Below are 15,030 nucleotides of genomic sequence, written 5' to 3'. Positions count from 1 at the left end.
TGCTCCCTGGAGTGGTATGCCATCACGCTGCTCCTGCCGCTTCCCAGCCTGCTCCGATGGTGCTTGCAGGCCGGGCAACAAGGAGGGCCGATGAGGGTAGTGCAATTGATGTAGTCTATATGGATTTTTTTGATAAGATCCCACATGGCTGACGGGTCACAAAAGTAAAAGCCCATTGGCTCCAAGACACACTGGCAATTTGGATCCAAAATTGGCTCAGAGGCAGGAAGCAAAGGGCAATAGCCGACTGGTGTTTTTGTGACTGGAAGGCTGTTTCCAGTGGGATTCCGCAGGGCTCAGTACTAGGTCCCTTACTTTTTGTGGTATATACCAATGATTTGGAGTTGAATGCAGGGGTATATTAAGTTTTCAGATGATACAAAAATTGGCTGTGTGGTTGATAATGAAGAAGAAAGCTGTAGACTGCAGGAAGATATCAATGAACTGGTCAGGTGAGCAGAACAGTGAAAAATGGAATTCAATCTGGATAAGTGTGAGATAATGCATTTGGAGAGAGCTAACAAGGCAAGGGAATACACATTAAATGTTAGGACACTGAGAAGTGTAGAGGAACAAAGGAACCTTGGAGTGCATGTCCATGAATCCATGAAGGTAGCAAGCCAGGTAGATAAGGTGGTTAAGAAGGCATATGGAATACTTGCCTTTATTCGGCAAGGCATGGAATACAAGAGCAGGGAGGTTATGCTTGAACTGTATAAAACACTGGTTAGGCTGCAGCTGGAGTGCTGCGTGCAGTCTTGGTCACCACATTACAGGAAAGATGTGATTGCACTAGAGAGGGTACAGAGGAGATTTCTGAGGATGTTGCATAGACTTTAGAATTTCAGCTATGAGGAATGATTGGATAGGCTGGGTTTGTTTTTTTTGGAACAGAGGAGGCTGACCTTATTGAAGTGTATAAAATTATGAGGGGCCTAGATAGAGTAGATAAGAAGAACTTATTTCCCTTAGCAGAGGAGAAGTCAATAACCATGGGGCATATATTTAACGTAAGTGGTAGAAGGTTTAGCGGGAATTTGAGGAGAAATGTTTTCACCCAGTGGGTGGTGGGGGTCTAGAACTCACTGCCTGAAAGGGTGGTAGAGGCAGAAACCCTCATAGCATTTAAAAAGTACTTGGCTGTGCACTTGAAGTTCCTACAAGGCTACGGACCAAGATCTGGAAAGTGGGATTAGGCTGGATAACTCCTCTTTGTCGGCCGGCACGGAGATGATACGCCAAATGGCCTCCTTCTGTGCCGTAACTTTCTATGATCAGCAATGGCACACATGATGGTCTTGGTCTTGTTTTGAGATGATTTAATTTGAAAACGTACACTTTTTGTGTAATCATTGTTTAATTTGCAGTGAATACTCAGCTGAGGAAGGGGACTGGAACATTTAACCTTATGAAAGTGTGACATGCTCCCTGATCAGGGGCAATGCAGTATGGATCAGTATGTCAGCCAGTGGCTCAGATGATAGCACTCTTGCCTCGGAGTCAGAAGGTTGTGGGTTCAAGTCCCACTCCAGAGATTTGAGAATAAAAATCTCCACTGTAGTACGGGAGGGAGTGCTGCACTGTCAGAAGTGCCGTCTTTCAGATGAGACGTTAAACCGAGGCTCCATCTGCTCTCAGGTGGATGTAAAAGATCCCATGGCACTATTTTGAAGAAGTGCAGAGTTATCTTTGATGTCCTGATTTAATATTTATCCCTCCATCTGCATCACTAAAACAGATCTGGTCATTATCACATTGCTGTTTGTGGGAGTTTGCTGAGTGCAAATTGGCTGCTGTGTTTCCTACATTACAATAGTGACTACACTTCAAAAAGTATTAATTGGCTGTCATCATAATAGGCAGTCCCTCGAAATCGAGGAAGACTTGCTTCCACTCTAAAAGTGAGTTCTTAGGTGACTGAACAGCCCAATACGGGAACTACAGTCCCTGTCACAGGTGGGGCAGACAGTGGTTGAAGGAAAGGGTGGGTGGAGAGTCTAGTTTGCCGCACGCTCCTTCTGCTGCCTGCGCTTGCTTTCTGCATGATCTCGGCGACGAGACTCGAGGGGCTCAGCGCCTTACCAGATGCTCTTCCTCCACTTAGGGCGGTCTTTGGCCAGGGACTCCCAGGTGTCAATGGGGATGTTGCATTTTATCAAGGAGGCTTTGAGGGTGTCCTTGAAACATTTCCTCTGCCCACCTGGGGCTCGCTTGCCGTGTAGGAGTTCCAAGGAGAGCGCTTGCTTTGGGAGTCTTGTGTCAGGCATGCGAACAATGTGGCCCGCCCAATGAAGCTGGTCGAGTGTGGTCAGTGTTTTGATGCTGGGGATGTTGGCCTGATAGAGGACACTAACGCTGGTGTGTCTGTCCTCCTAGGGGATCTGTAGGATCTTGCGGAGGCATCGTTGGTGGTATTTCTCCAGCGATTTGAGGTGTCTACTGTACATGATCCACGTCTCTGAGTCATACAGGAGGGCAGGTATCACTTCAGCCCTGTAGACCATAAGCTTGGTGCCAGATTTGAGGGCCTGATCTTGAAACACTCTCTTCCTCAGACGGCCGAAGACTGCACTTGGGCACTGGAGGCGGTGTTGAACCTCGTAGTCTATGTCTGTCCTTGCTGATAAGCTCCAGAGGTAGAGAAAGTGGTCCACGTTGTCCAGGGCCGCGCTATGGATCTTGATGACTGGGGGCAGTGCTGTGTGGCGGTGTGGAGGACCTTTGTCTTACGGATTTTTAGTGTAAGGCCTATGCTTTTGTACGCCTCGGTCAAGATGTTGACTATGACTTGGAGTTCAGTCTCTGTGAGTAGACGCAAGCGTCATCCACGTACTGTAGGTTGACGACAGAGGATGGGACGGTCTTGGATCTGGCCTGGAGGCGACGAAGGTTGAACAGGTTCCCACTGGTTCTGTAGTTTAGTTTCACTCCAGTGGTATTTCTCCAGCGATTTGAGGTGTCTACTGTACATGATCCACGTCTCTGAGTCATACAGAAGGGCAGGTATCACTTCAGCCCTGTAGATCATAAGCTTGGTGCCAGATTTGAGGGCCTGATCTTCAAACACACTCTCCCTCAGACGGCCGAAGGCTGCACTGGCGCACTGGAGGCGGTGTTAAGTGTGAGGTGGAGCATGGCAGCGAGGAAGATCGAGAAGAGGGTTGGGGCGCTGGCGCAACCCTGCTTGACCCCGGTCCAGACGTGGATTGGGCCTGTGGTGGATCCGTTGGTCAGGATCACGATTTGCATGTCGTTGTGGAGCAGGCGGAGGATGGTGACAAACTTTTAGGGGCAGCCGAAACGGAGGAGGACGCTCCATAGTCCCTCGCGGTCAACCATGTCAAAGGCCTTTGTAAGTTCAAAGAAAGCCACGTACAAGGGTTGGTGCTGTTCCCTGCATTTCTTTTGTAGTTGTCGCGCTGTAAAGATCATGACCGTTGTACCCTGTAGTGGACGGAATCCGCACTGTGACTCCGGGAGGAGCTCCTCAGCCACAGGGGGAAGACGATTGAGGAGGATTCTAGCGATAACCTTCCCAATGGCTGATAACAAGGAGATTCCTCTGTAGTTACCGCAGTCGGAGTGGTCCCCTTTTTTAAAGATAGCCACGATTACCGCATCCCTGAGATCTCCCAGCATGCTCTCCTCCTACCAGATGAGAGAGATGACGTTATGCGTTCGTGCCAATAGTGCCTCTCCGTGTGTCTTTCCATGGATGGCAAATGGGATAGCAGCTCCCTAGGGAGCTCGCTCTGAACAAACCTTCCTCTGACCATCTGCTGCCATCCTCCACCTCTTTCTCCCTCAAACCTTCCCCCCCCCCCCCACTGGCTAAGCCCCCTCTAGCCCTAACTTCGACCCCCCCCCCCCCAAAAGTATTTTATCTACCCCTAAAATCCCGTGCTACAAAGCCCACTGCCCATCCCCTATCCCCCAATCTTGGCTTACCTTCCAGGTCGACCTTCCCTCTGCCAAGTCCCTCCAGCTGGACCCTCGCTTCTCGCTCCCCACTGGCCGACTCAGCTGCTCCAACCGCCCCCCCGGTGATCTCAACGGCGGTAAGCCTCCGACCAGCTCCAATCACAGATTTGGGCCCTACCTCACGTGCGAATTGGCTGTAAAGCGCTTTCGGACATCCAGTGGTTGTGAAAGGCACTATATAACTGCAAATCTTTTTCTTACTGATTCCGAGTGGAAAATTAGTGAGTTGAGTGGCACTTTTGCGACTTAGCCATGTGTCAATTGGAACCTGGGTTGAACCGCTGAAGGTCACTTCAGTAAGAGCATAACCAACCATCAGAGAGTGAGGATGGAAGGGTGGGAGTTCATCCTATTATCTGGATTGAACCAAAGTCCCGCAGCTGAAGAGAATATGTTTGAACTTCCTATTGTGCAGTGCTTTGATGTATCGTCATTCTTACAGGATGTGACAGCAGACAGAAGTGCACACACGGAGGTTTGGTGTTCAGTCTAAGCATGTGTTGGCTGTTATGGAGGAAGATCAATATGCATTAACCACTGGTAACTGTGTTTAAAAAGCAGGCACAGAGCATTAGTGAAACATGCTCAGTGTAAAGCGAGGCCCCTTAAGGCTGATGAAAAGATGACTCGCATAAGAGCTGCTTAGCAACCAACAACAAAACCAAGTGCAATCTAACAAGACGCTCATTCAAATCAGGACATCACCTCAGAGAAGGAGCTGGGTGAAAGTCGATTAGAATCAGGGGTTTCGGCAGAACGCTGAGAAGCATTGCAAGCAATGCAGTATTTTATGCAAAATAAGTTAAATGAAAAAGTCCCCATTTTGTCCCTACCACCTTGCCTGTCAGAACAGTCTTATTCCAGGTTATGATTGAGAAGGAAAATTGGGGGAGGTTAAACCGTGACACTGACATTTAGCAGAATACAATTCTTGTGTGTCGGCAGAAAACAAGAGACAGGAGGAGGCTATTCAGCCCCTCCAGCCTGTTCCATCATTCAATTAGATCATGGCTGATCGGTATATCAACCCCATATGCCTGTCTTGGCTTCGTATCCCATAATATCTTTCGCTAACAAAAATCTATCGACTTCAGTCTTGAAAACTCCAATTCACCCAGAAAGCACAGCTGTTTGGGTGAGAGAATTCCACGACCCTTTGTATGAAAAAGTGCTTCCTGACTTCCCACCTAAATGGCCTCGCACTAATTTTAAGATTGTGCTCCTTTGTTCTGGATTTCTCACCAAAGGAAATAGTTTCTCTGAATCTATGCTATTGAATCCCATTATCATGCTAAACATCTTGATTAGATCAACCGTCTAAACTTGAAGGAATTCAAATCAAGATTATAAAAATTGGGTAGCTAGGGATGGGAAATAAACACAGGAACATACTCGCTGTACACACAGCAACACACTCATTGTACAGAGGAGAAGTTGAGAGGGAATTCCAGAGCTTAAGGCCTCAGCAGCTGAAGCCACGACCACCAATGGTGGAGCAACTAAAATCAGGGGTGCGCAAGAGGAATTGGAGGAGTGCAGAGATCTCGGAGGGTGTAGGGGGTGATCCCATCAGCAAGAAAATGAAGAAAGAGGTTAGGAGGAATTTTTTTACACAGAAGTGTGTTAGGATATGGGATGCCCAACCAGAAACCGTAGGTGACGCAGAATCCAGGATAGCTTGTAAAAGGGAAATCAATAATTTATTTGAAAAAAATTCAAAAGGATACAGGGAAAGGCCACTGGAATGGGATTAAGTTGATAGCTCTTAGAGAGACCCAATGGGCCCACTTCTGTGCTGTAAAACTCTGATTCTTTCTTTCTACGTAATTCAAGTTTTAATGATTTAAAAAATTGTGGCCTACCTGTTCCATCGAACATAAGCTACAGGATTCCTTGGATCTGCCCCTCAATATCAGGGCATGGAACAGAGTTTCAATCAGGTATGAGGCAGCTTTGAACATTCCGCAGTTTCTCTGCTGCTTCAATACAATGCTTCAAAACTAGGGGTCATTAATATGATCGTCATTAATATTGGCGTAAAGAGCAGGTCAGAGGCTGGGTATTTCACCTCCTGACTCCCCAAAGCCTTTCCACCATCTACAAGGCACAAGTCAGGAGTGTGATGGAATACTCTCCACTTGCTTGGATGAGTGCAGCTCCAACAACACTCGAGGAACTCGACACCATCCAGGACAAAGCAGCCCGCTTGATTGGCACCCCATCCACCATCTTCAACATTCACTCCCTCCACCTCCGGCGCACCGTGGCTGCAGTGTGTACCATCTACAAGTTACACTGCAGCAACTCACCAAGGCTTCTTCGGCAGCACCTCCCAAACCCACAGCATCTATCACCTAGAAGGAAAAGGGTAACAGGCGCTTGAGAACACCACCACCTCCAAGATCCTCCATGTCACACACCATCCTGACTTCGAAATATATTGCCGTTCCTTCATAGTCTCTGGGTCAAAATCCTGGAACTCCCTCTATAACGCAAACCTTCATCACATGGACTGCAGTGGTTCAAGAAGGCGTAGTATTCTGATTAACTCTGACACCTGGTAATCCATCATGAAAAAGGAAACAGATGGCACGGTGCATGAACTGCCACTCTGGATTGTCCCAGTCGATGGCCCCACACTGCTTGGAAGGAGCTGGCTGGGCAAAGTCCGCTGGAACTGGGATGACATTCGAGCGCTATCACATGTTGATGAGGCCTCATGTACCCAGGTTCTTAACAAATTTCCTTCCTTTTTTGAGCCAGGCATTGGAAACTTTTCCCGGGTGAAGGTGTGGATCCACTTGGTCCCAGAGGCACGACCCATTCACCACAAGGCGCGAGCGGTACCTCACATGATGAGGGAGAGAGTGGAAATCGAGCTGGACAGGCTGCAACGCGAGGGCATCATCTCCCCAGTGGAATTCAGCGAATGGGCCAGCCCGGTGTTCCAGTACTCAAAAGTGATGGCACGGTCAGGATTTGAGGCGCTTATAAAGTAACTATTAATCGTTTCTCGCAACAGGACCAATACCCACTACCTAAGGCAGGCGATGTATTTGCGACGCTGACAGGAGGCAAGATGTTCACCAAGCTCGACCTGACTTCGGCCTACATGATGCAGGAGCTGGAGGAGTCTTCGAAGGGCCTCACCTGCATCAACACACACAAGGGACTGTTCATCGACAACAGATACCCGTTTGGAATTCGGTCGGCTGCAGCGATCTTCCAGAGAAACATGGAGAGCCTACTCAAGTCGGTACCACACGGTGGTCTTTCAGGACGACATATTGGTCACAGGTCGGGGCACCGACAAAACCTGGAGGAGGTCCTCCAGCGACTGGATCGCGTAGGCTGCGGCTGAAGAGGTCGAAATGCATCTTCATGGCAACAGAAGTGGAGTTTTTGGGGAGAAAGATCGAGGCAGATGACATTTGGCCCAAGACAGAGGCTATCAGGAGCGCGCCCAGGCACCAGAACGTCACGGAGCTGTGGTCGTTTCTGGGACTCCGCAACTATTTTGGTAACTTCCTACCGGGGTTAAGTACCCTTTTAGAGTCCCTATATGTGTTATTGCGCAAAGATGAGAACTGGGTATGGGGAAAAAAAACAAGTAATTGCTTTTGAGAAAGCCAGAAACATTTTATGCTCCAACAAGCTGCTTATATTGTATAACTCATGTAAAAGACATGTGCTAGCATGTGATGCATCGTCTTATGGAGTCGGGTGTGTATTACCACAAGCTAACGTTGCGGGGAAGTTGCAACCTGCCGTCTATGCCTCCAGGCGCTTGTCTAAGGCTGAGCGGGCCTACAGCATGATTGAGAAAAAGGTATTAGCGTGTGTGTTCGGGGTAAAGAAAATGCATCAGTACCTGTTTGGCCTCAAATTTGAGCTGGAAACTGATCACAAGCCCCTCACATCCCTGTTCGCTGAAAACAAGGAGATAAATACTAAGTCCTCAGCCCGCATGCAAATGTGGGCACTCGCGCTATCAGCGCATAACTATACCATCCACCACAGGCCAGGCACCGAGAACTGTGCGGATGCTCTCAGTCGGCTACCATTGCCCACCACGGGGTGGAAATGGTGCAACCTGCAAGCTTGTTGATGGTGGCGCAGCCCGCAGACTTGTTGATGGTCATGGAAGCGTTTGAAAATGATAAATCACCTGTCACGGCCCGCCAGATTAGGACTTGGGCCAGCCAAGATCCTCTGCTGTCCCGAGTAAAAAAAAAAAACTGTGTACTGCATGGGAGCTGGGCCAGCATCCCCGATGAAATGCAAGAGCTAATCAAGCCGTTCCAGCGGTGAAAGGACGAGCTGTCCATTCAGGCAGACTGCCTGTTGTGGGGTAACCGCGTAGTGCTACCAAAAAAGGACAGGGAGACGTTCATCTGGGATCTCCACAGCACACACCCGGGTATAGTAATGATGAAAGCGATAGCCAGATCCCACGTGTGGTGGCCCGGTATTGACTCTGATTTAGAGTCCTGTGTACGGCAATGCAGCGTGTGTGCTCAGTTGAGCCATGCGTCCAGAGAGGCACCACTAAGTTTGTGGTCTGGCCCTCCAGACCATGGTCGAGGATCCATGTCGACTATGCAGGCCCGTTTCTCGGTAAAATGTTCCTGGTGGTGGTGGATGCTTTTTCAAAATAGATTGAATGTGAAATAATGTCGGGAAGCACCACCACCACCACCATTGAAAGCCTGAGGGCCATGTTTGCCACCCATGGCCTGCCTGACATACTGGTCAGTGACAACGAGCCATGTTTCACCAGTGGCGAATTTAAAGAATTCATGACCCGCAATGGGATCAAACATGTCACCTCTGCCCCGTTTAAGCCAGCTTCCAATTGGCAGAGTGGGCAGTGCAAACAATCAAACAGAGCCTTAAATGAGTCACAGAAGGCTCACTCCAAACCCGCCTGTCTCGAGTACTGCTCAGCTACCGCACGAGACCCCACTCACTCACAGGGGTGCCCCCGGCTGAGCTACTCAGGAAAAGGACACTTAAAACCAGATTCACGCTGGTTCATCCCAACCTGCTTGATCAGATAGAGAGCAGGCGACAGCAACAAAATGTAAATGATGGTCGCGCCACTGTGTCACGGGAAATTGATCTGAATGACCCTGTGTATGTGCTAAACTATGGACATGGTCCCAAGTGGATCGCGGGCATGGTGATAGCTAAAGAAGTGAGTAGGGTGTTTGTAGTCAAACTAGATAATGGACACATTTGCAGAAAGCACCTGGGCCAAACGAGGCTGCGGTTCACAGACTGCCCTGAACAACCCACAGCAGACACCATCTTTTTCGAGCCCACAACACACACCCAAAGGATCAACGACACCACCCCGGACCAGGAAATCGAACCCATCACGCCCAACAGCCCAGCAGGGCCAGACTCGCCCAGCAGCCCTGCAGGGCCAATAACACGCCAGCCCAGCGAGGGCACAGCCAACACACCAGAACAGACATTTGTACCGAGGCGGTCCACCAGGGAAAGAAAGGTTCCCGACTGCACTTTGACTTTGACTTTGGCAGGGGGGAGTGGTGATGTGTATCTGTAAAGCATGCACTGCCATGTTCCGCTACCAGGGAGTGCATCCCCTGAAGTCCCAAGGGATCCCAGCATCCCTTGGAAGCACTGTATATAAGCTGGCCCCTAAGGCCTGTTCCTCACTCTGGAGTGACTTAATAAAGACTGAGGTTACTGTTATTAACCTCCCTGTGTGCAGTCTCATCTGTGTTAGGAACATAATAAGCAACAGGCACTTGGGAACACCACCACCTCCAAGATCCTCTCCATGTCACACACCATCCTGACTTGGAAATATATCGCCGTTCCTTCATAGTCTCTGGGTCAAAATCCTGGAACTCCCTCTATAACGCAAATGTGGGAGTACCTTCACCACATGGACTGCAGTGGTTCAAGAAGGCGTAATATTCTGATTCACTCAGACATCTGGTAATCCATCATTGAAGTAAAAAGGAAACAGATGGCACGTGTTGGAATTTATAAAAGAAACAGAAATTGCTGGAAATTTTAAGGAACATCTTAAAGTTGGAAAGAGAAGTGGTGAGGTGGAGAGATTTAGGGGGGAAATTCGGAGCTTAGGACCTAGGCAGCTGAAGCCACGGCCACCAATGGTGGAGCATTTAACATCGGGGATGTTCAAAAGTCCAGAATAAGTGTAGTACAGCGGTCTAGGGGAAATTCTAGGGCTGGAGGAGATTAGAGATAAGGAGGGGCGAGGCCATTGAGCAATTTGAAAACAAGGATGAGAATTTTTAAATCAAGGCATTGCTTAACTGGGAGCCAATGTAGGTCAGCGAGCACAGGGGAGATGGGTGAGCGGGACGGTGCGAGTTATCACATGGGGCGGCAGGATTTCGGATGACCTCATGCTTATGGAAAGTAGACTAGGGAGGCCGGCCAGGGGTGCATTTGAATACTCAATTGCAGAGATGATAAAGGCATGGATGAAGGGCAGAGATGGGTGATATTACGAAGGTGGAAATGAGTGGACTTAATAAAACGGATATGAGGTAGGAAGCTCAATTCGTGATCAAGTATGACACCAACAGACTTGGTAATCTTAGCCAGTTGCTGGGATAAGGGATTGAATCAGTTTGTCATGTAAGCTGTCATAACTTGCGTTTAAAATTCACCGATCTTTTGTGTTAGTTCAGCCAATTGCACCTATTTTGTGCTGATAATACTAGCCTAAACTCTACTGCCTGGTGTATTTCCTGTTTGTAATTCCTCACTCAGGGGCCTGCCAGTCCGGTGGGGGACCATTAAAGAGTCAGCTTCCTCTTGGTACTCGGGTAGTGCTGGACTGCCAATAGAAAGAAAGACTTGCATTTATATAGTGACTTTCATGACCTCAGGACATCTCTAAATGCTCTACAACCAATGAAGTACATTTTGAAGTGTATTCACTGTTGTAAGAAACACGGCAGCCAATTTGCGCACAGCAAAGACCAATAACAGCAATGTGATAATGACCAGATCAGCAGTTTTTTGTTTTATTTTGCAGAATGGACATATAATTGGCAAATGAATTTCAACATAGATAAGTGAGATATTACATCTTGGTAAGAAAAATAAGGTCACATATTACTTGGAAAATAATCTAAATGGGATAGAGGAGCAAAGGGAGTACAAATACAAAAATCACTAAAAGTAGTGACACAGATTAATAAGGCCATAAAGAGCAAACCATGCACTAGGATTTATTTTTAGAGGGATAGAATTGAAAAGTAGTGAAGTTATGCTAAACCTGTATCGAATCTTGGTTGGACCACACTTGGAGTACTGCATACAGTTCTGCTTAAATATTATAAAAATTTTATAGAGGCACTGGAGAGGGTGCAAAAATGTTTTATAAGGATGGTACCAGAAATGCGAGGTAAAACTATCAGGAAAAGATGAACAGGCTTGGTCTCTTTTTTACTCTTGAAAAGAGGAGGCTGAAGGGTGACCTAATAGTAGTCTTTAAAATTATGAAAGGGTTTGATAGAGTGGGGTACAGTGTTTCCACTTGTGGGGAAGAGCAAAGCTAGAGGCAATCAATATAAGGTAGACACCAAGAAATCAAATAGGGAATTCAGAAGAAACATCTTTACCTAGAGAGTGATGAGAATGTGGAACTTGCTGCCATAGGGTGTGGCTGAGGCGAATAGCATAGGGAAAGCTAGCTAAGTATATGAGACAGAAGGGAATAGAGGGTATACTTAGAGTTAAATGAGGAAAGATGGGAGGCGGCTCGAGTGGAGCATAAACGCCGGCATGGACTGGTTGGGCTGAATGGCCTGTTTCTGTGTTGCATATCCTATGTATATTGATTGAAAAATAAATATTGGCCAGGACAATTATTTCTATGATGTCACCTACATGTCAGTGAGCTTGTGTGACAGAAATGATCTGTGACTGTTGCAATTCTTCTTCCTCGACCCCACAGCCCTCCCACCATGAAAGAAATAGCTGAACACCTTTTCATGACGATAATGCCTGCTTAAATCAACAACTTCTCAGTGAATTTGACAGGAAATTGAGTGACGTCCATTTTGCGTGGTTGCATTATGCGAAAGCACGATCTCCACTGGTGTCTGTGAAGAATAGTTTCAAGCACTTCTAGCTAGAGCAGTTGCAGAGTGCAAATGCCACAGGGAACGTAACGCTTTTCTGTAAAAGTATATTTAGACAAACAAAACAAGTGTTATTATCACACCTAACTAAGCGGTGAATTATATTACAACACGAGGTATTGTGAGACTGGGTGTGCTTCATACAGGGCAATGCGAAAGCATAACCAACTACTCCCATTGGTGTGAAAGCATAGATTGTTCACAGATTGTATTCAATATAATTAGTCGATGAAGCGTGCTTGGATGATTATACTATAACCAGTGAGACTGTTGTCACTGCTCTATTCGGGAGCTGTAGGAAGTATTACTGAGTGTAATCGCAGAATGTTAATCATGCAATCATATGTGTGTGAAGTGACTGGAACAAATTAGCCACTTAGATCCCACTGATTTGTTTAAAAACCTGACAAATCAGCTGATAACCGGCGATTAATTTTAGTGACAATTTCTGTGATTTCCCCAGGACTAGGTACAACGGAATAATAAGTGACAAGTCGCGAAGTATTCTGACGCCTTTGCATTTTGTTATGCATAATACCTGCCAGTTGCTATGTGTAAAGCTCCCAGCCTCTCTGTGAGCTGTGGGTCTGACTGTGCGCTGTGCCCGGAGCAGATTAAATGCTGCGGGTATCTGTGGTGTAATGTCCCTGGTGTGAGATTTCCAGCCGCAATCCTGATCCCAGCACCAAAAACATGAACCAAAATCAAAATACCGTGGATGCTGGATATCTAAACTAAAGACAGAAAATGCTGGAAATACTCAGCAGGTCAGGCAGCATCTGGAGAGAGAGAGAAACAGGGTTAACGGCCGGAGTTTTCTGCAGGTCGGCAAATTGGGGGCTGGGGGGGATGGTGAGGGCGGGGGTCACCAAGGCGGCCAGGCAACCTGGAAGGTCAGGTTTCCCGTGGGCCTGCTGATTTTAGCAGCGGGCCCGATTTGCATGCGAGGCTTCAGTTTCCAGCCCGCAGCCTATCAGATTGAGAGGCTGACTGGATGCGGGTGGGTTAGGCCTGCAGATGCATAGAGGTAACAAGTGGTCAGTACGGGGGAGGGGTGATTGCGGGGTGGCAGGGGTTGGGGATCGGGGGAGGGGAGGATTGGGTAGTGGGGGGGGGGATTGGCAGGTGCTCGGTCAGAGATCGGCAGTGGCACGGTCAGGGATCAAGGGAGGGTCGATCGGGGATTTGAGTCGGCTAGGGATCAGGGTGGCCACTGGATTGGGGGTCCACCAGGGAAGGAGGGGGGGTTGTTTCTGCTGGAGCATGGGTGGGAGGGGGAGAATGAATCAGGGCTGGCCACCAGAGGATTGTAGCCGGTCTCAGCATCATCAGTGGGGTGGAGTGGGGAGGCCTCATGGTGGGGTGGAGGGGGAGGCCATCTGAGCCCTCGTGAGGCGGTCTCCGATCGTGGGGTGGGTTAGATATGCACCCTTGATTCAGGAGGTAGGTATAAAGCCACTTACCTCCTGAATCCAGCAGTCCACATCTCTCATTAACTGCCGGGTTTCACAAATGTGTGACATCTGTCCACATGCAGTTACATTCAAAATGGAAGTGTAAAAGGAGGCTCCATTCATTCTAATATTTAAATTGACGTACCGCCCCCTGTGAGCATGTTGGTCGCCCTCCACCCCCATCCCATCCCGCTCCCGTTAAAACCAGAAGTGGGTGGGATGGAGGTGAGGAATGCCATTTTTTACAATTTAACTGCCCCCACGCTTCAGTTTTTTTTTTTAAGAGCAAAAATTGCAGCCAATATTTCAGTTAGATGACCTTTCATGAGAATTGGAAGAAGTTGGAGATATTATGTATGTAACTATGTAATACTTGCCACCAGAGGGTGCAACTGTTGGAGTCCTAATGGTCACCTGCACACACGTGCAGGGCAATTATAAAAGGTTGGCTGTCACGTTGTTTAGGCACTCTGGAGTTGTAATAAAGAAGACTAGGGTCACACTAAGTTTAGCTCACAGTACTCAGCCTCGTGGAGTTCTTCTATACTCAACTGGCGACAAGTAACAGAATACGAACCTTCACGCAACCATGGATGCCATTGGAATATTAGATTCGTAGAGGATGATGATTGGGAAGCCTTCGTCGAGCATCTCGACCAGTACCTCGTGGCCAACGAACTGAAAGGAGACACTAACGCGACCAAGCGCAGGGCGGTTCTACTCACCGTCTGTGGGCCTAAAATATACGGCCTCATCGAGAATCTGCTTGCACGGACAAAACCAACAGAGAAGGAATATACAGAGTTGTGCAGGCTGGTTCGGGACCACCTGAAGCCGAAGGAGAGTATCCTCATGGCCAGATATCGTTTCTCCACACACCATCGCTCCGGGGGCCAGGACGTGGCGGATTATGCTGCCGACCTGAGACGCCTCGTGGGACCTTGCGAGTTTGGAGCTGCATTGGGGCAAATGCTGCGAGACTTTTTCGTGCTGGGCATCAGCCACGAGGTCATTCTTCGAAAGCTTTTGGCTGTCGAAACCCTAGACCTGAGCAGGGCTATCGCGATCGTCCAGGCGTGCATGGCCACAGCCGATAACACCAAACAGATAATCTTCTCAATATCGAAGCTCACTGGCAAGTACTGAGCTGCGAGGAGGATGCTATGAGGCTGCAGAGCGACTTGGATAGGTTAGGTGAGTAGGCAAATGCATGGCAGATGAAGTATAATGTGGATAAATGTGAAGTTATCCACTTTGGTGGTAAAAACAGAGAGACAGACTATTATCTGAATGGTGACAGATTAGGAAAAGGGAAGGTGCAACGAGACCTGGGTGTCATGGTACATCAGTCATTGAAGATTAGCATGCAGGTACAGCAGGCGGTTAAGAAAGCAAATGGAATGTTGGCCTTCATAGCGAGGGGATTTGAATACAGGGGC

This window comes from Pristiophorus japonicus, chromosome 21 (genome assembly GCF_044704955.1).
Source record: "Pristiophorus japonicus isolate sPriJap1 chromosome 21, sPriJap1.hap1, whole genome shotgun sequence".
In the NCBI taxonomy this organism is placed as follows: domain Eukaryota; kingdom Metazoa; phylum Chordata; class Chondrichthyes; family Pristiophoridae; genus Pristiophorus; species Pristiophorus japonicus.
This window is presented reverse-complemented; position numbering follows the sequence as displayed.